This window comes from Drosophila bipectinata, chromosome 3R, assembly GCF_030179905.1.
Source record: "Drosophila bipectinata strain 14024-0381.07 chromosome 3R, DbipHiC1v2, whole genome shotgun sequence".
In the NCBI taxonomy this organism is placed as follows: domain Eukaryota; kingdom Metazoa; phylum Arthropoda; class Insecta; order Diptera; family Drosophilidae; genus Drosophila; species Drosophila bipectinata.
The window spans coordinates 388,545-411,648 of record NC_091739.1 but is presented as its reverse complement, the minus strand read 5'-3'; positions in this window follow the sequence as shown (position 1 = coordinate 411,648).

Sequence of the window (23,104 nt, the reverse complement as noted above, 5' to 3'; positions counted from 1 at the left end):
TGCTAACGGCCTGGTAAAAAGAAGGCCAGAGGTCGAGCTGTATTGCAGGACCCACCAAGCAGACGTTCTCCTCATATCAGAAACGCATTTTACCAACAGATCATACTTGACTATTAGAGGATACGACCTCATTGCCGCTAACCACCCGAACGGTAGAGGTCCCGGGGGCGCGGCTATCCTTATTCGCGGCTGCATCAAGTATGAGGCACTTCCAGCCATGTGCGAAGACTGGGTGCAATGTGCCCAAATTAAAATCTCCACTACCAACGGTGACATAACAATCGCTGCAGCATATTGCCCCCCCCCAGGCACAACATCCACGAACAGGAATTCGGCTTGCTACTGGATTGCCTCGGCCCCAAGTTCATAATCGGGGGGACTTTAATGCTAAACACCCCTGGTGGGGCTCCAGGATTAAGAACCCAAAGGGCTCGGCCCTATACAGGCAGATTCAGTCCCGAAACTTGAGCTGTCACGCGACCGGTGCACCCACATACTGGCCTACGGATCCTCACAAAATCCCAGATGTCCTAGGAGGACTGGATTCTGCCGGAATTCAGGCGAGAGAAGTAGAAGACCTCTTCTCGGACCACAGCCATTTGAAACCAAGAAGTACTGCATGGCCGTCATGCTGGACGTAAAGTAGGCGTTCGAATATAAAGACTGGCCTACCCCGACCATACTTCCAGTTCCTAAAGTCGTTCTTGGAAGACCGTCAATTTGAGGTTAAATGTGGCGAGGCAATCTCCGGTATAAGAGAAGCGCACGCTGGTGTACCCCAAGGCAGCGTTCTTGGCCCGTTGATGTACAATGCTTACACGGCCGACCTCCCTGTTCTTCAGAGGCAGCTTCCTGCTGGACAACAGCGAGCAGCCCAGAAGACTAAAAAGGACACACCCGCTGGACCTCCCCTTACTACTCTAATTTATTTCTACCATAGTAATATGTAAAATTATCCATAAGTGAAGTTTATGTGATAACATTTAATGGTTGTCCCTTAAGGACAGTTTTAAATATACGTTATCCTGCTATTACAAAAAAAAAAATAAAAAAAAATAAATCACTCCAATACCAAATGTTAAAAATATTGAAATTGATCAAGAAAATGTACTAACTACACAAATAAATAATAAAACTTATGAATATAAGGAAAATGTAATTTTAAGTCATTCCAGACATACAAAAACATTATTAACTTTGAACATTTATCACTACAAAACTTTGAAAATTTAGAAGAAATAATAGAAATAGAGTTCCATAAAAAACTAAGCTACGGTACTTTAATTTTCTTTACTCTGATTATTATAACAGTAATAATTTGGTGGAGGAGTTATACAATTGTCACCACTACCCGCCTCTCTACCCGCTAATAGACAACTTCTAATAAGGCCAACGTTGCAATCTAAATTAATGTAAACAATAGCAATTATAAAAGACAGAAACCAAATTACGAATATGCAGAGTCAATTCGAAGATTTAAACATAAACAAGGAAACACTTAACCACTTGAATCACACTTCCCACTTAGAACCCAAAACCAGACTTTGCGCTCTGAAATCATATCACACCTAGCACTTAGATCTTAAACCCAAACAAAAATACGATATATAAGACACCGATTGTATAGCTTTAAGTTTTTTGTACCAACCTCTAAGTGGAATCATTTACCAATAAATAGGTTTAAATCAGTGGTCGGCACCCCAATACATTGATATGATTTTACCGCATTAATGTTAGTAACGAATAGCAGAAAGTAGGCTGTGAGCATGACGTTTCACACATTTATACTGTGTGTGTGAGGCTGAGCTCGGGCAGAGAAATTTCCTATGCCCCCGAGATAGGGCCGGGGGAGATGGGACATCTCATACAAAGAAAATTTTCTATGGCGGGTTCCAGCAGTGGAACCCGCTGGAACGAGCGGGTTCCATTGCCCGACAAGTTAAGTTTGAGAAATTTTTCGCGCGACAACGAATGAGGAATAGCCGAGTGGTAGAGTGCTTGGCTGGTGTGCAAAGTAAAACGAGTTCAAACCAGGCTCGGGAATGATGTCTCATCTATGTACTTTATAATCTTTGGTTTTAATGAGTAATGTACCAGAGTAATGTAATGTAATGTAATGTAAACATAACTCTGGTACATTACTCATTAAAACCAAAGATTATAAAGTACATAGATGGGACATCTCATACAAAAAAAAATTTTCTATGGCGGGTTCCAGCAGTGGAACCCGCTGGAACGAGCGGGTTCCATTGCCCGACAAGTTAAGTTTGAGAAATTTTTCGCGCGACAACGAATGAGGAATAGCCGAGTGGTAGAGTGCTTGGCTGGTGTGCAAAGTAAAACGAGTTCAAACCAGGCTCGGGAATGATGTCCCATCTATGTACTTTATAATCTTTGGTTTTAATGAGTAATGTACCAGAGTAATGTAATGTAATGTAATGTAAACATAACTCTGGTACATTACTCATTAAAACCAAAGATTATAAAGTACATAGATGGGACATCTCATACAAAAAAAAATTTTCTATGGCGGGTTCCAGCAGTGGAACCCGCTGGAACGAGCGGGTTCCATTGCCCGACAAGTTAAGTTTGAGAAATTTTTCGCGCGACAACGAATGAGGAATAGCCGAGTGGTAGAGTGCTTGGCTGGTGTGCAAAGTAAAACGAGTTCAAACCAGGCTCGGGAATGATGTCCCATCTATGTACTTTATAATCTTTGGTTTTAATGAGTAATGTACCAGAGTAATGTAATGTAATGTAATGTAAACATAACTCTGGTACATTACTCATTAAAACCAAAGATTATAAAGTACATAGATGGGACATCTCATACAAAAAAAAATTTTCTATGGCGGGTTCCAGCAGTGGAACCCGCTGGAACGAGCGGGTTCCATTGCCCGACAAGTTAAGTTTGAGAAATTTTTCGCGCGACAACGAATGAGGAATAGCCGAGTGGTAGAGTGCTTGGCTGGTGTGCAAAGTAAAACGAGTTCAAACCAGGCTCGGGAATGATGTCTCATCTATGTACTTTATAATCTTTGGTTTTAATGAGTAATGTACCAGAGTAATGTAATGTAATGTAATGTAAACATAACTCTGGTACATTACTCATTAAAACCAAAGATTATAAAGTACATAGATGGGACATCTCATACAAAAAAAAATTTTCTATGGCGGGTTCCAGCAGTGGAACCCGCTGGAACGAGCGGGTTCCATTGCCCGACAAGTTAAGTTTGAGAAATTTTTCGCGCGACAACGAATGAGGAATAGCCGAGTGGTAGAGTGCTTGGCTGGTGTGCAAAGTAAAACGAGTTCAAACCAGGCTCGGGAATGATGTCCCATCTATGTACTTTATAATCTTTGGTTTTAATGAGTAATGTACCAGAGTAATGTAATGTAATGTAATGTAAACATAACTCTGGTACATTACTCATTAAAACCAAAGATTATAAAGTACATAGATGGGACATCTCATACAAAAAAAAATTTTCTATGGCGGGTTCCAGCAGTGGAACCCGCTGGAACGAGCGGGTTCCATTGCCCGACAAGTTAAGTTTGAGAAATTTTTCGCGCGACAACGAATGAGGAATAGCCGAGTGGTAGAGTGCTTGGCTGGTGTGCAAAGTAAAACGAGTTCAAACCAGGCTCGGGAAGTTAATTTTTTGTTTAATTTTAAACTTATTTATATTATTGTTTTATTATTTTAATGTGTTTTCCTAAATGTATAATCCAATAAAAAAAAATACAAAATTGTAAAATAACCTTAACATCGTCTCAGTTCGTAGTGGAACCCGCTGTAAAAATGTCTATTAGTGCGGGTTCTACGGCATTTTGGCAGGCCGCGTCGTGGAACGGCAGGCCGCGTCGTGGAACATTCCAAAGATGTTACGATCTAAAAATAGAATTCTCTCTTCCCTGCTCTCATCTGCCAGCCGTTTGTCGTGGAACCCGCTCTCAAATGCTTTCATGAAAGTTTGAAACGTTGTAACCGAACCAATGTAAGAGTAAAGAGATCAGAAATATCTTTTACTATCCTTACTCGTCAGCTCTGTTTTTGGTATGGATTCTAGCGCCTCCTCTAACACCAATTTTAAGTATCATAAAATCAACTTCAAGGGTAGCCTAGATGGATAGTGCGCGGTGCTTATTCGTGGGGTCCTGGGTTCAATTTCATTAAATGTTGGTTGTTTCAATTTTGGTAAAGTTTTAGTTTCATGATTCTTTTTATATTTACTTTTATTTTTTTATTATTTTTTTACTTTTAATTTTTACGTTATAATTATTATTTTTAATTGCATTCTATAACAATTAAAGTAAAGTAAAGTGACGGACGGGTCGGATGACAAAATGCCGGAAGGACTCCCTTGAAATTTTATTAGCCGGACATAATGAAGAACAAAACAATTTTATAATTGTAAAATTAAAGTAAAAAATTATAATTAAGGAAAAATAAAAAATAAATAAATATAAAAGAACGAAAAAGTTCAAAGTCCTTACGAGGATTTGAACACAGAAAAATGACACGTAGAGTAACAACTCTATGCATTCCGCTACCATCCTGTCTCGATCTGCGGCGATCAAAAATACTATTTGTTCTACCAACTACCACATCGGCGCATCGAAAACAGAAACGAGAAATTGAAATTGAAATTTGGAAGCCAAAACCTTTTTACGCCGTCGTGCGAGCAGTCACACATACACACATAGGTTCACATTTTTGTTGACGGATACATGTGAAGAGTTCTAAAAATAGAATCGTATGCATGTGCGTTCCCCCCTTACCAACAAGCTCGACGCAAAAAGTTGACCGTTTTGGGCCCTGATGTCCCATCTATGTACTTTATAATCTTTGTTAAAACATAACTCGCGCTGCCAGCTGTCCAACCGGTTAAAATTCAGCTTTTTGACATCAGGCTCGATAAAGCTGACTGACGGTTAAAAAATCCAGTCACCAGTTAAAAAATGAGCCGGAGTTAGAACGTCTTTCTCTGAAAGATACGATAAAGGTCGTGAATTTATGACAGCCCCAATATGGCACCCCAATATGGTGGTTTTAGCAGCCGATTCCCACAGACCACCGAAATGCGGAGATCGAGGAGGAATAAAATGCCATCGATTGACTCCATAGAGCAAAGCTCAAGCAGAGCCCGTTGATGCTCATCGCTTAGAAATAATCGGAGCAGCTCATTTAGCTCGTTTTTGGCTCCAACAGAATTGGTTGCGTTGTCAGACCAAATATGTTGAGGCCTTCGGCGGGTGCATATAAACCGCTTCAAAACCTGTACAAAAGAAATTGTGATCCCTTACAAGCTCCAGGTGGACGGCTTTGGTAGCAAAAAAAATGAAAACGCTGACGTAACATTTTACTAGAGCTTTATTACGTGGTAATAAGCACCCGAGGCTTAGTCCGGAAGCATTGGATGCATTTGTGTATTGCCTTCGTCACCGGTTTTCTCCCCCCAATTAGCCAATATTGGAACCGAATGATTGCCAACAGTGCGCGAGGTCCCGTAAGTAAATTCCGCTTATGGAAGTCAACAATTATAGCCAGCGTAACTGCGATGGCGATGGCTTCTAGGAAGTATAATTGAATGCTGACTAGTTGGCCAATCCTCTTGGGCGCCAAGGAGAAACGGATGACCATTAGACCACAGATTAATCTCAATCAATTCATTGGGAAGACCACCTCGCGACAGGGTATTTGCTGGGTTCAAGGAAGTGGGAATGGTCGAAACTCGATTGGCGACGAAAACATTAAACCGAGAGGGTTCTTCTCAAATCCAGAACAGAGCCGCACCGTCAAAAGTACTTTCCAACGTAGACCTTCAACTGTGTTATTTTCGACATAAGTCGAGCCAACAACTCGGCCAACTCGGCTACCGATAATACCAGCTTCGGCACCGTAACAGTATTTAAAGGCTCAACTCGGGACTTCGAGACGCCATGCTGGCGTCACAGAATCCATGGACCTCCACTTCGGATTTCGATGTTAGCGCCCATCTAGAGAATTCGGCGCGTTGCGCCTCAAGAGCTTGAGGAAGACTTTCATCCCAGGACAACTTCACACGGCACAGCTTCTGGAGAAAGATCTTCGCCTTTGCAACTACAGGACCGACAAGACCTAATGGATCATAAAGCCGAGCGACTGAAGAAGGAACGATGCGCTTTTGAGGATAAGCCCACTTTGAGGATAACTGAATCCCTTCAAACGAGAAAAGTATGTGGTAAGTTGCAGGATCCCAAGCAAGACCCAGAGTCTTTGTGAAATTGCTACCATCTTCCTTAACAGAAATTGGCCTATGGCAAGGATCCCGGATGTTTGCTGCATTAATAGCTTCACCTATAGAGTCGCCTCCGAAAAGTAGATCATCCACATAAAAGTCGCGACGCAGAATTTCGGCCACCTTTGAAAACACTAATTGCACATCCTCTGCCAACTGATGCATTGTCCGAACTGCTAAAAATGAGGCAGGCTTCGTTCCATAGGTAACAGTATCCAACTTAAAAACATGTAACTTATCCAGGGTGGAATCCCGTCAAAGATTGCAGTGAAGATAGCTGTCCTCAGTAAAAACGCTCACGGAACGATACATTTTGCAAATATCTCCAGTAATGGCCACCCGATGGCATCGGAACCTTAACAGAATATGCAGTAACTTTGGCTGAATAATTGGGCCAGACATAAACACGTACCATAATTCAATGAATATCTAGAAGTGGTGACAGCAGATCCATCAAAAAAAACATGAACTTGGTTGTTGAACTGTCCTCTTTTAAAACACAATGGTGTGGCAGAAAGTACTGGCTAGTGACGCTCGCAACTCCAAATACTCCTTTGTAAGGCAGCATATTGCTCCTTCAATTGAGGACGTCGACAGAGCTTCCTTTCGAGGGAGAGAAGTCGTCGAACGGCTTGGGAGTAAGATTCTCCCAGCAACTTAGAGCCGCATTTCAACGGAAGCCTCACAGCGTAAGCGCCGGAATCCAACCGATAACATGTTGCGCCAAATTCGCATGGCAATCTAACTCCTCTTTTATCGTCTTCACAATAGGCTAGTTGCGCTCTTCGGAACATCCTTGGGGGCAGTATAAACGAGTGTTCTTATCTGGACATGTGAACCGCCTCCACACACAACCCATCCAAGTCCGGTTTTCTGCAGCAACGGCAGGCCGGCTGAGAGCTGAATTTGCCCAACACAAAGCAGCTCATAAAAAAGACTAGCTCCGATAAGAAGATCGATGCGCTGTGGACGGAAAAATTCGGGATCAGTCAAGGAAATATTGTCCGGAATATTCCAACGGGAGACATCCAAACTGAAGCTAGGCTGCAGGTCCGTGATATTGACGGCGTTAACCAGGGCAGAGTATTCGGAGCAGTGGGAACAGGAGAACATCAACAGAGAATCCGTCTGTCGCAAAGCCTGCGGTTCCACAAAATGCAGCGGGCTGTGATGCCTCCTTCCACAACTGCAACAATTAGCAGCGAGGCATTCACGCATATGATGTCCCGTTTGTAGACACTTCCGACAAAGACCGAGTCGCCTGGCCTTACCAAGGCGGATCTCGGGGGGCGTTGATAGAAATCGGGGGCATGCAGATATTACATGGGACCATCAACCGCATAAAGTACAGGCAGAGGGGATGATGTAACAATAAGGGTTGATGTAGTGTTGTTTGCACCTCGACGCCTTCCCGCCTGAGTGTCCGGGGCGTATGCAGTCATGGCCACGTCTATAGCCTCCAGCGTCCTGCATCGCTGCTCCAAAAATTCGGCCATCGACTCCTAAGTATTAATGGCGTCTGACTTTAAGGAGTTCTGTCTCTCCTATTTCTTTCTTTCTTAAATTCTGTAAGGCTCGCATATGGGCATTGAATTTGTCCAAAAGACCATGAAGAGCTGCTATTGAGCCACTTTCCAATAGATTGAGATCCAGAATCTCGTTTACATACAACGCCTGAACGACATCATAGTTTTCGTCGGAGACTTCCAAAGAACACCCCGAAGTTCTGGACACCCGAAGGCAAGATCGCAAACTTTGCAACTTTTTCACCTTACTAATACGAGGATTGCTGCCGACGATTGTAGAGAAGATCGAGTAGAATTCAGCCCATTCCGAGTATCAACCGCTGAAGGTAGGAAGAGGCAGAGGAGGCAACGCTTAAAAACTTTTGACTTATCCCAGGGTCAGCCTGCATGGTGAACATTCCGTTGGCAAGGGTGGAGTAGGCAGCAATTTGAGAAGAGCGAAGGTCGTCTCGTGCTCAGTTTCGGCCTGCATCATCACTACGAGCTCGGAACAGTCCATCGGAGGTGACTAGTTATCTGCAAAATGTCCAAATACTCAAGCTCCCCGTAGATGGCCTTGAAGTCGCTGAACATGGCGACTATCTGACCATGTCGCACGTGGAACATGGCATCGTCCACCTTGGAAACAGGCTCTTTGGATCCTCTGTAAGTTCTGGAGAATACCCAGGGACTTGCACTTTAAAAAAGCACTACGGGTTTGAGTGGGTGCTCCTGTGACTGCGCCGCTGGAGTTCATAATTAAATATATTAAGTTCCGAACAACCCGAAGTAAATAATTCCGCCGCCAAAATTTTATCGCTAAAAATTTATTTGCTCGCGGCGAACACGAATTTTTGGAAGCGGAATTTTGGAACGTATATATATATATATATATATAAAACCTATGCGCCGGCGAATGCACTTGCGTTGTGGAACATAAGTATGTATGTATATGCACTTGCGAATTGCCGTTTATGTTATTTATAATTAATTATATATTATAATTGATTATTATAATAAATTATTTATTATAAAAAAAAATACATATTTTCTTACTAACCACGTATGAAAATTGTTCACAAAACACTGTTTGGGAAATTGTTTTGTTTTAGTAATTTATTAAATATATTAACGATCATGTGGGGTCATTAATGTTTGGTCACTGATAGTTTTCAATGCCGGTAAATAAAAAAGCAAATTGTATTTAATTTTAAACGTTATAAAAATATTTATTTTCCCGCATATGAAATTGGGATTTTACAAAGAAGAGTCAATTTAGGGTGCGAGCTCAATAAGATAAGAACGAGAGTGCCAAACCTTAGATAATTGGCTGATCAGATTCTCGCTAGCTTGTGATGCCGAATTAGTTGAAGCCGAGCGGCCGAAATAGAGTCGGCTTGCCACCAACAATGCTTTGTAATGTGTCTCGTCGTCCAGGGAGCCCATCCAGTTGGTATTAAGTTGATTTGTATGAATATTCTTTGGGATTTTTATTTTTTTGATCTTTATTTTTGGAGCAGCCGTTGTTGGCGCTCCAAGCTCCCAAAAGGTTCTTCTCCTTTACAATATTTCTAGGAGTTGGGAAGTCTAGGTCTCGTAGCTGCGCTGCTAACAGCGGCAGCGGAGAGATGATTATATAAATTAAAAAACGGGTTATTTAAAAACGGGAGTTAGGAACGGTCGATGTGGTGTCCCTCGCCGCTGTCTCCAATAATTAGTAGCCGATTGGCCGTACTGCTCCTATGCTGAGATAAGGAGATATGGTGAAAGGGAACTGTCTTTCGATACCGCTGGCCTAGAGACTTAGTCGGTATATTAGTCAATAAAGGATTTGACGACTAAGTGCCGGAGTTTCATTAGTATGAGCTGGAGCTCTTGCTTTATTAAATACAAAATATGAACTAACTTAAAACTTAACAAAAGCTCATGCATGACCGCATGCCCGTGGCAGACCGCTAACCATGCACATTTTTCAGAAGTCATACTATCGCTGTCAGCCAATGAGACAAGACCACTGTCCATAACGGCCCAGCTCTCGGGCCCATTAGGGTGGAACAAAATTGAGGTGCCGGACCATACATGAGTGGTATAAGAGGTGTTATAATAATAATTATACTAAAAAATGGCAAATATTTATGAAGGGAATACGAATTGGCCTGCTCAGCCTAAGCTGGGAATTGGTTGTTAACTTATATTATTAAGTATATAGCTATATCGCTTAAACGGAGGTTTATGCACATATATGTGGCTTGCTCGTTTTACATTTATGCTGCCTATGCAGTTTCGCCGTGCGGCTAAGGCACAGCGAGCGTTTGGAAATTCGGTCACTTAAAGTTTATGATCCAGGCTTCAAATTACATAAACAAACATAAACACTGCGACAAAGTGCTACAGTGTGTGCCCTTTAAGTACTCTTGGTACAGTGGGTGGTCGACACATATATTTCTATATATGTGCATATAACAGCTTATCTTATTAATTAATTATTTAACCTAAGAGTTGCTTGCTGCCTGACCCGTCAGGTATACTGATACAAAGTTTTATTTTAGGGTTAGAAAGAAGTTACGAGGATTATTTCCTTTTAAAAATATTATATTTGTTCTTATTGACCGCGTCGAGACAATCAACAAAGAACCAGAGAGAGCCAGGCACGACAGATTTGAGCTACTGGAGGTTATTGAGGAAACCCGACCAGCGTGACACACTACTAGATTTTACCCGAGAATCAGTTTTTCCCCCACTATTTAACAAAACTTCAAAGGTATGGATTCTCAGCCACAAATTTTTTTTGCATACTTTTTTCCTTAGGCAAAACAAATGGCCTCTTACGGCCATACTACCGTTTTAGTGGGGAAGCAGACTAAAAAGTCTACATATCCTCGAAAAATTAACCAATTTGGCTGGTTTTTGATTTGTGTGTGTATATAATTACCCATTGGAAACGAAACGGAGATCCATTCGACCGAAAGGAGCACAATTTTGAAACATGCCATGCTATATCCTATAGCTCTATACCTTGTAGTCTCTGAGATCCACGCGTTCATATGGACAAACGGCTATATCGACAAATTTAGACTACGTTTCCGGTAAAGCCCCACATACTGACTAGCAGACAACAAAAGCTCCCGAATCTTGTTGGTTTTGCGGTGACAAAAATATAATGCGTGAGTTGCTCATCAAAGCAACTCCTTCAGAAAGCCACCCGGTAACTTTCCTGAGACACCCAACAATAAGAAACAATCCCCTTTGGAGAACTCACCCAAATTTAAGCAGTGGCGGATACAGGTATCTGCCTGGGGGAGGGCGATCATAATTATACCCTTGCAGAGGGTATTATAATTTTGTCCAAAAGTGTGCAACACAGTGAAGGAGACATCTCCGACCCTATAAAGTATATATATTCTTGATCAGGATCACCTCCTGAGTTGATATGAGCATGTCCGTTTGTCCGCCTGTCTGTCTGTTTCTACGCGAACTAGTCTCTCAGTTTTAAAGCTATCGACTTGAAACTTTACACACACCCTTTTTTCCTTTGCACGCAGTCTATAAGTCGGAACGACCGGGATCGGCCGACTGTATCCTTTAACTGCCATATAACTGATCCTATGAGGGATCTCCTATGAAGACGATATATATGATAATGACGACATGGAAACGGCCGATGTCGATGAGGTACCTATCTCTACTAAGACCCCCAAGAAGGACGACAAAGTAGTCAAAGCACCCAAGGAGATCAAGCCACCACCGATTTTTATCCCGGACGTAACAAATATGAAGGCCCTCTCCAAAGCCATCTTTGGCGCCCAAGGCGACAAGGTTGAGATCACTTATAAGGCCGACCACAAAAACTCCATTCGAGTCATTACCCCGAACAAGGACGCCTTTAGCAAACTTAAGACGTTCCTTAGTGAAAATCAAAAGAGGTTCCACACTTTCCAACCCAAAGACGAACGCGCCTACCAAGGGTCATCAAGGGCCTTCATTACTCGACTGATCTGGAAGATATCAAAGAGGGACTCGGCCGACTCGGGCACAAAGTCAGGGACATACATAACCCCACACAAAGGAGTACCAAGAAACCCCTAAAAATCTATTTTGTTAACCTGGAGCCAGCCAAAAACATTAAGGAGGCTTTCCTAATCAAGCGGTTGTGCAGCTCAGTAGTGATGGTCGAGCCGCCAATTAAATTTAACGATGTCCCGCAATGCTACCGCTGTCAGGCCTATGGGCACACCCAAAGATACTGCCAGCGTGAACATCGTTGAGTAATGTGTGCAGGTGAGCACCCAACGGCCGATAGTAAAAAGAACGCTAGCGAACCGGCCCTCTGTCTCCATTGCGATGGCCCTTATGCGGCCTCTTACAAAGGCTGCGCATCCTATAAGAGAGCGGAAAACGTTTTTGGCCCCAAGCAGGCAGCTGTCCTACGGTACCAGCAGCCCCACTTCAACAGGATTGACCACAACGCTAGCAGGGTTAACCCAAATGTCACCTACGCTGACGCAAGGAATGCAAGGAATGCTGCCCCACAACCGGAGACCAGCTCTAACGCCAATCCAATCCGGCCAGGCAACCCACTGGACGCGGTTGTGTTCAGAATGGAGGCCATGTTCGAGAGAAGGATGGAAAAAGTTATGTGTCAAATGACCTAAATGATCGGCACTCTCTGCAAGTCCTTATGCACAATTTGGAACGCCAACGCCCTGGTGAAAATCAGGCCAGCAGTGAAGCTATACTGCAAAACTAAAAAATCCGATATTCTCCTCATATCGGAGACCCATTTTACAAACAGATTCTATCTAACCCTCAGAGGATACGACCTTATTGCTGTCAACCACCCAAACGGAAGAGGTCGCGGGGGTGCGGCCATCCTCATCCGCAGCAGCATCAAGTACGAGACCCTGCTAGCCATTAAAGAGGACTGGGTGCAATGCGCTAAAATTCAAGTCGCCACCTCCAATGGAGACATTACCATTGCTGCTGCCTACTGCCCCCCCAGACACAATGTCAGCGACGTTGACTTCGGACTCCTTGGGCCAAGTTTCTCATTGGCGGGGACTTTAATGCCAAACACCCTTGGTGGGGCTCCAGAGTCAATAACCCAAAAGGCGGGGCCCTAGTTAGGCAAATCTGGGCTCGTAATCTCGGCTGCCATGCTACAGGCGCTCCGACCTACTGGCCAACAGATCCGTCGAAGATCCCAGATGTCCTGGACTTCGTCATCACAGGAGGACTGGACTCGGCCGGAATCTAGTCCTGGATATGCTCTGCCGCAGATCTTAACACAACTCTGGAATCCCCCGACCAGATTGAGGCGGCCGTCGAGAAACTGACCGCACAAATCCAAGCTGCAGCAGCCGAGGCAGCTCCAAGGCTTTCGAACCGCCCGAGAGCCACTGACAGGGACATCAATTTCTGGAATCCAGACGTCACGGCTCTCAAGCTGGAAAAGCGGCGACTCAGGCGGGTCTGGATGCTGTCCAGAAACCCCAGGAACAAGACCGACCTGAAAAGAGTCTCCAAGTGGCTCTCTGAACTCTTGGCGGACTTGAGGAAGGAAGCGTTCGACGGGTTCGTTGAACAGTTGGTACCGGGTGACCCACAAAACAATCTGTGGCGCGTCACGAAAAGCATACGACGACCTCTTAAGAGGATCCCACCTGTTCAGCGAGCCAACGGCAGTTGGTGCAGGTCAGAGACGGACCGAGCCAACGCGTTCGCCGAACACCTGGAAAGCGTATTCTCCCCTTTCTACCGCTGCTTGCCAGAAGAGGCAGCAGAAATGGAACAACTATTGGCACGACAGAATACCACCTGTGACGGAAGAGGAGACAGCCGCCCAGATTTCAGTGTGGAGCAACAACAAGGACCCGGGCGATGATGGCATCAATGCAGCCGCATTAAAACTGCTGTCACCTCCAAGCATCAAGATAACGACGAATATTTATAATAGATGCTTAGAAATTGGGTACTTTCCGACCAACTGGAAACATGCAACACGCTGATCGAAGCAATTTGGTGGGTACTTGAAACGCAAAGGGCGTAATTGATTGGGCTTCGGAGGGAAGCTGATGTTTACTTTTGATTTTGATTTGTTTATGGGGAACCGAGATCGGACCTCAGAGCCAAAGACAAAGCCGAAGGCGAATGCAGAGTTTGAAAATATTGTTTATAAAATTCATAAGTGGAAAGCCATAAGTGGCCTGGATTTATGGGTTGGATAATTGAGCCAAAGATCAAGCCAAAGGCAAATGCAGAGATTGAAAATATTGTTTATAAAAGCCATATGTGGCCTGTATTTAGGGGTTGGATAACTCTCCCCCTTCTAAAATGGATCGTCCCGATTCAATATGAAATTCGTTTAAATGATCTCTTAATTCTGTTAAAAAAATTTCTTGGTTAATAGATTTTTCTGGTTCAGGCCGATGCTTTTTGGTTACAAATAATATAGCATTTTTGTATTTTATAATAAGTGAAAGAATCAAAAATATAATGATTAAAATTAATAATATAAAGGTAAGTGATATTTTAGTATTCTTAATTTTAACGAATGGGTTTAAAATGTTTATATTATCTAAAGAAAGATCAGAGTTATTTGATAATATGTAATCGGATATTTCATAATTTTTAAAGTGGTTCGTAGTTACGTATTCAAGAATTTTATTTTTCAAATTGGTATATGAGATATTATTAATTTTAGTTGTACCATTAAATGTTATTAAAAACGAACCGTTTAAATGGGAGTTGCTAACAATATTGTTCCCATTTATAAGAATGGCACCATCTTGTATGATGTCTATTTTTTTATTTTTTTTCTTTTATTTTTTTACAGGTTGATTTCTCACCATTTAATAATCGGGTAAAGCAAGTTTTTTTGTTACTTAGAGTGCAATAATTATTAAAAAGTTCGTTCTTAAAATTAGACATTTCGTAAAAAATATTTTCGCATTTTGCGACTTGATTGCTTAATACTAGTTTTCCATCGATTTGGGAAATCGCTCTAGCGTGATATATTTCACATCTGTTTTTTATTATTGGGTATTTTATATAAATTATTAAAAGTTCTTATGCAATGCGATTTTAAAAGAAGAGATGTCCATTAAATCAGCTATAATTATTGGTTTTTGTTCATGTTTTAATATTTCCAAGATGTCATCATTGTTTAAAATTTTGGTATTAAAAACGTCTATTTTTGCTAGAGTGATTGTGTCAATTAAATTTTGCAGATCAAATGTTAATAATCGCAAGCGATGTTTTCGAAGAGGTAGATCTTGATCAATAAATACTTTTTTAAAATCATCGGAAAGAGATTCTATTTCTTTGAATAATCGGGAATTGATAATAGACTGCTTATTATTGTTTTCAATTAATTCATTAATTTTATTCTGAACTGTAATAAAATCATCATGGTCCGGAGTTCCAGCTAACCATTTCCACACGGTGCCTAACTCATTTATCCCTCTTTTTGATCTAGTTGATATTAATTGCGATAAAATTAGTTCGATTACTTTTATGTCATATTTAATTTCCCATTGTGACCTTTTATTAGTATCCCTTTTAATATTATCTGATGCCAAATTTATTATTTCTTTATAAAAGCTTAAGTTAGTTACATGGAATAAATCTGCGTATGAATCGTACGTCAATACGTCTTTATTGTCCTTAAATAGAAGATATTCGTGACTTGTATAGTCAATTATTTCTGATTTTGTTAATAAAATAAGGTGTAGTATGGGCACCTGATAAAACATTTTCTGGGAAAGGAAAGAAAAAACGGATAATATATAAATATTTAGAATTTTATATTATCTTTGTGAATGATTCTATTTCTATTGTTGATGATTATTTTGTTGGGTAAACTTTCCTTAACTATTTGTTTTTTATATCTGATTTTAAGTTTATTTCTTTCCCCGTGTTTCTTTTCATAGACTACCTGTCCTACATGATATTCTTTTTCTTTTCTGTTTTCATTATGTGTTTCCAACATTTTCTCTTGAGTATTATTCAAAAGTTCAGGAATGTTATCGTACTCTATTTTATTATATAATACGTCAAAAGGCTTTTGGTTCGTTGTAGAATGAATGCTCTGATTATATTCTTGAGCGGCTCTTATTATTATTTCGGAAAAGTCAGTTAAATTAAATTCTTCTTTAATGCATTGAGCTAATTCTGTTAATGTAGAATGTGCCCTTTCAACCTGTCCGTTTGACGTGCTGTGCCTAGGGTCTGCGTAATGTAAAGTTAAATTGCACCTTTGTGCGAAAGATTTAAATTGGGCCGAGGTAAAGCTCGGTTCATTATCGGTCATTATTACTTTTGCTTGTGGAAAATGCTGAAAAAGTTCCATTACTTTATTTTCGATATTTAATTTATTTTGGATTTCTTTTACTACTAGAAATTTTGAGTAAGCGTCAATACAAGTTATGAAAGTAAGACCTTGCGCGTAATATATATCAATGTGTAAATTTTCTCCTTCTTTACTTGGAATTGGGGCTTCCCCATTGGAATTTTTATTGGGTGCCTGTTATATTTATTTTCGTTACAAATCACGCAATTTTTAATATATTCTTTTAATTTTTTAAAACAGTTTGGCCAATAATATAATTTACTGATCTGTTTGTAATTCTCTTCTAGCCCCCTATGAGCACGGCTGTGCGTTTCTTCTGTTATTATAGCTTTATCTTCCTCGTTTTCCACGTCTTGTAGAAAGATTCTTGTAAAAAGGAATGTGTTTGTGAAATTATTTTTTAAAGGTAATTGAATTTGAAATAAGTCCTCTAAGGTACAATGAATTCCTACCGTAATGTTAGGTGGAAGATACTCTCTTAATATAGTTATTAAATTTTCTGGTGTGTCATATTCAATTAAATGTCGTGTCCTGTCAAAAATTTTCAGTGACTCATGTATTGTATACCTCCCCGTTGTTAATAACAGTTGTTGTTTAAATTGATTTAACGGTTTACGGGTCTCTTGTATTACATTTTCAAAACTACTTTCAGCTGAATGCTGTGTGTTCTGATCTGAGTCTGACTGGTCTGTTTGTTCTATATCGCTGTCAGTAATATTATTTATCTGAATTCGAGATAATGCGTCTGCAACTACATTTGTTGTACCGGGCTTAAATGTTATTTTCGGTGTAAAACTTTGTATGAAAGAATACCATCCTTTCATATCTACATTGGGATTTTTATCCGAAATTGTGTAAGATAAAGTTTGATGGTCGGTGTGAATTTCTTAGATTTTTAAGAGCCCATACTATCGCTAAAAGTTCCTTCTTATTAGTCGCATAAGCTTGTTCTGTTTTAGACAAGGTTTTTGAAATAAAAGTAATTGGTTTTCCTTCTTGAGATAAAACTGCACCAATTGCGACGTCTGAAGTGTCGGTGGTCAAGGTAAATTTTTTATTATAGTCCGGTTGAACTAGTTCTACTTGAGCAATGAGATTTTCTTTCAGCTCGTTAAAAGCTTTAATTGCTGGTTCATCCAGCTGAATCAATATTTTTGTTGACATTCTTTTTGAGATTTTGCCATTGTGACCTCCAAGATAATTTGATAGAGGTTTGGCTATGTAGGCGTAGTTTGAAACAAATTTTCTATAATAGCCCGAAAAAACCTAGGAAACTTCTTAGTTCCCGAATATTTTCTGGAAGCGGATATTTTCTAATGGTTTCAATTTTCTCTGGGTCTGTCTTGATGACGTTATAGGATACCATGTATCCTAAAAACGGGTTTCGCGTTTGAAAAACTTAGATTTTTCTAAAGAGATTTTCATGTTTGCCCTCAATAATATATTTATAATTTTGTTTAGATCTGTATAGTGTTGTTCAATTGAGTTTGAGAATATTATAATGTCGTCCATATAGACATGACACGTTTTCCCTATTTTTTCTCTTAGAATATCGTCCATTGCTCTCTGAAAGATTCTTGGCGCATTTGTTAATCCGAATGGCATTCTTAAAAATTCGTATTTTCCATTATTTATTGAAAAGGCTGTTTTTTCGACATCAGATTCTTTCATTAGTATCTGATGAAATCCTGACTCTAAATCTATTGTTGAAAAATATCTTGGTTTTCCCAAATTTGATAGAATTACTGATGGGTCTTTCATTGGGTACCTGTCAGGTATAGTACTTTCATTTAATTTTTTATAATCAATGACGAGTCTTAATTTACGGCTTCCGTCTTGATTCTCTCCCTTCTTTGGGACTACCAGAAGTGGTGAATTGTAAGGGCTTCTGCTAGGCCTTATTATTTTTTCTGATAACATTCTTTTGATTTCGCTATTCACGAAGTCGTTGACGGATAGAGCATACGGATACTGCTTCCCGTATATTGGATCCTATCGTGGATAAGATTTATTTCCCCCTTTATGTCTGTTCTAAAAGGAATTTGCATATTTATCTTTGAATGCTCCTTTTCAATATAGTGAACTATCTTTTTCCTCAATCCGCCTAATTGGTCAGTACCTATATTATTTATTTGATTTTTGACGGTATTTTCTTCGTCGGCACTCTCAGGATTTTTAATTCCCAAGATATTTTTATTTTTATTGACGGATATTTCTACGTCGGCGTTCTCAAGATTTTTAATTCCCAAGATATTTTTATTTTTATTGACGGATATTTCTACGTCGGCGCTCTCAGGATTTTTTGTTCCCAAGATATTTGTATTTTTGTTGACGGATATTTCTACGTCGGCGTTCTCGGGATTTTTTGTTCCCAAGATATTTGTATTTTTGTTGACGCATATTTCTACGTCGGCGTTCTCGGGATTTTTAACTCCCAAGCTTTTCTCACTATTTTCAACAAATAATGAATCTGTGTTTTCGCTACCATTATCATCAAAATACTTCTTTATAATAAATTCTTTTAACGGAAGAATATTATTTTCTTCAATTAAACGTATTTCGTTTTTCTCCTCATTATCATAATATTTTAACTTCTCCTGTTTCCCATTATATTCCAAGATTCCCTTATCTATATTTATTATAGCTCCAATTTTTCTTAATAAATTGAATCCAATTAGAATATCAGATTCTAAACCTTCGATTTCATAAAATAATTTTTTTGTTTCAAATATATTTATAATATGGTAATACCTAATAGCTCGTTTTTATTTTCAAAATTTCCCCTTTTTATGTAACAAGCAGTGGCTCCTGTATCTATTAAAACTGTTAGCTGCTTCTTGGTTTTTCGATCTATCCTATTTAAATAAGGCATTCCTCTGTAGGGGTCTGGTCTAAAAAATGGTCTTCATTAATATTATTTAATCTGGTTACTTTATTAGCTTGCTGACTTTCTGTTCCATCTGATTCCCTTTTTATACCCTTGCAGAGGGTATTATAATTTTGGTCAAAAGTGTGCAACGCAGTGAAGGAGACATCTCCGACCCTATAAAGTATATATATTCTTCCTCCTGAGTTGATATGAGCATGTCCGTCTGTCCGTCTGTCCGTCTGTCTGTCTGTTTCTACGCGAACTAGTCTCTCAGTTTTTAGGCTATCGACTTGAAACTTTGCACACACCCTTCTTTCCTTTGCACGCAGTATATAAGTCGGAACGGCCCGGATCGGCCGACTATATCCTATAGCTGCCATATAACTGATTGGTCGGAAATGGTATACCTTTGGCGTTTTTAGAGTTAGAGAGTTCAAATTTTACACGAGCGCTATTTTTGGCAAAATAATACGACATGCCAAATTTCGTAAGGATCGGCCGACTATATCCTATAGCTGTCATATAACTGAACGATCGGAAATGACCCAACTTTCGTGTTATTAAAGATAGAAAGCTGGAACTTGGTACAGATTATATTCTTGGTCAGTTAATCCGATCTACCAAATTTCAAAACGATCGGCCGACTATATCTTATAGCTGCCTTATAACTGAACGATCGGAAATGGTTTTTGGTAGAAATACCAACTTTGGTATTTTTGAAGATAGAAGCTTGAGACTTTTTTTAGATTTTGTATTGTAATAAATTGGATTATATATTCATATTCCCATAAGGATCGGCCAACTATATCCGATGTTTGCGATATATATCCGGTTTAAACTGCAAGGGTATATAAACTTCGGCTCCGCCCGAAGTTAGCTTTCCTTTCTTGTTCTAGTTTGAGCTTGAGTTTGCTCTTTATTTTGATTTGTGTTATAAAAAATTTGAACGATTTTTATTTTGATGATAATTATTATTATATCTACCTTGATTATCGTTTGCCTGCCAATTATTATATCTTCCCTGGTTACTATTTGACTGGCAATTTTGGCTCGGCTGCCGATTGTTATTAGATTTATTCTGGAGTTGAATCGGTGGATCAACATCCATTGGCTCGATAGCTTGTTGCTTATGATTATTATTTTGATTATTATTTTGCCAAAAATTTCCCTTTTGTGGCCAAGTGTAAGTTTGGTTATGATTAAAATTATATCCCATTTTAGTGGTATTATTATTTTGCCGTATTTGATCAAATCGTAAGTTGTTTCCCCGATATTTACTTTCATTTTTAAATCCATTAAACCTATTTGCGAATTGAGCACGGAAGTTGTTTGATTCTAATTCTTGGACCTTTGCCAAAGCATTGGGCAAATCTGGTGGATTTAATGAGAAAAGAGTTTCTGAAATAGATCCATTAAGTCCGGATATAAATACTCGCAGAGCATTTCCTCTTATTGAATTGTTTGTTTCTTTGGTAATTGTCCTTTCCGTATGTCATTATGGTTTATTAGTAAGGTCATTTTTTATTGACTTCGTTATAGTACTCAGTAATTGTCATTCGTCCTTGCCTGAGGATACTTAGTTCTAACTCGAGAACATGTATTGGTCGTTTGTCACTATATATAAAGTCCAATCGGGAAAAAGATTGCTTTAAAGTTTAACCCTTTACATGGTGGTGATGCAGATCTGCATCATACCGTTTAAATTCAATTATTTATTAAACTGCGTTACAAAACTGTCCAAAATCTTTTTGATGCGGTTCAGCAACTTTCATTTTTTATATAAAAAGTGTTGATCACTCAGAATTCTGTCCAATACTCAACAGGTGATTACTTTCCCCGCCAATTTGTTGAATGTGGTAATCTGAATTGGTTGTGCAGTTTCTGATCCTAAATATAAAAAACAAAAAAAATTGTACGTCAATACGTCTTTATTGTCCTTAAATAGAAGATATTCGTGACTTGTATAGTCAATTATTTCTGATTTTGTTAATAAAATAAGGTGTAGTATGAGCACCTGATAAAACATTTTCTGGGAAAGGAAAGAAAAAACGGATAATATATAAATACTTAGAATTTTATATTATCTTTGTGAATGATTCTATTTCTATTGTTGATGATTATTTTGTTGGGTAAACTTTCCTTAACTATTTGTTTTTTATATCTGGTTTTAAGTTTATTTCTTTCCCCGTGTTTCTTTTCATAGACTACCTGTCCTACATGATATTCTTTTTCTTTTCTGTTTTCATTATGTGTTTCCAACATTTTCTCTTGAGTATTATTCAAAAGTTCAGGAATGTTATCGTACTCTATTTTATTATATAATACGTCAAAAGGTTTTTGGTTCGTTGTAGAATGAATGCTCTGATTATATTCTTGAGCGGCTCTTATTATTATTTCGGAAAAGTCAGTTAAATTAAATTCTTCTTTAATGCATTGAGCTAATTCTGTTAATGTAGAATGTGCCCTTTCAACCTGTCCGTTTGACGTGCTGTGCCTAGGGTCTGCGTAATGTAAAGTTAAATTGCACCTTTGTGCGAAAGATTTAAATTGGGCCGAGGTAAAGCTCGGTTCATTATCGGTCATTATTACTTTTGCTTGTGGAAAATGCTGAAGAAGTTCCATTACTTTATTTTCGATATTTAATTTATTTTGGATTTCTTTTACTACTAGAAATTTTGAGTAAGCGTCAATACAAGTTATGAAAGTAAGACCTTGCGCGTAATATATATCAATGTGTAAATTTTCTCCTTCTTTACTTGGAATTGGGGCTTCCCCAATTGGAATTTTTATTGGGTGCCTGTTATATTTATTTTCGTTACAAATCACGCAATTTTTAATATATTCTTTTAATTTTTTAAAACAGTTTGGCCAATAATATAATTTACTGATCTGTTTGTAATTCTCTTCTAGCCCCCTATGAGCACGGCTGTGCGTTTCTTCTGTTATTATAGCTTTATCTTCCTCGTTTTCCACGTCTTGTAGAAAGATTCTTGTAAAAAGGAATGTGTTTGTGAAATTATTTTTTAAAGGTAATTGAATTTGAAATAAGTCCTCTAAGGTACAATGAATTCCTACCGTAATGTTAGGTGGAAGATACTCTCTTAATATAGTTATTAAATTTTCTGGTGTGTCATATTCAATTAAATGTCGTGTCCTGTCAAAAATTTTCAGTGACTCATGTATTGTATACCTCCCCGTTGTTAATAACAGTTGTTGTTTAAATTGATTTAACGGTTTACGGGTCTCTTGTATTACATTTTCAAAACTACTTTCAGCTGAATCCTGTGTGTTCTGATCTGAGTCTGACTGGTCTGTTTGTTCTATATCGCTGTCAGTAATATTATTTATCTGAATTCGAGATAATGCGCCTGCAACTACATTTGTTGTACCGGGCTTAAATGTTATTTTCGGTGTAAAACTTTGTATGAAAGAATACCATCCTTTCATATCTACATTGGGATTTTTATCCGAAATTGTGTAAGATAAAGTTTGATGGTCGGTGTGAATTTCTTAGATTTTTAAGAGCCCATACTATCGCTAAAAGTTCCTTCTTATTAGTCGCATAAGCTTGTTCTGTTTTAGACAAGGTTTTTGAAATAAAAGTAATTGGTTTTCCTTCTTGAGATAAAACTGCACCAATTGCGACGTCTGAAGTGTCGGTGGTCAAGGTAAATTTTTTATTATAGTCCGGTTGAACTAGTTCTACTTGAGCAATGAGATTTTCTTTCAGCTCGTTAAAAGCTTTAATTGCTGGTTCATCCAGCTGAATCAATATTTTTGTTGACATTCTTTTTGAGATTTTGCCATTATGACCTCCAAGATAATTTGATAGAGGTTTGGCTATGTAGGCGTAGTTTGAAACAAATTTTCTATAATAGCCCGAAAAAACCTAGGAAACTTCTTAGTTCCCGAATATTTTCTGGAAGCGGATATTTTCTAATGGTTTCAATTTTCTCTGGGTCTGTCTTGATGACGTTATAGGATACCATATATCCTAAAAACGGGTTTCGCGTTTGAAAAACTTAGATTTTTCTAAAGAGATTTTCATGTTTGCCCTCAATAATATATTTATAATTTTGTTTAGATCTGTATAGTGTTGTTC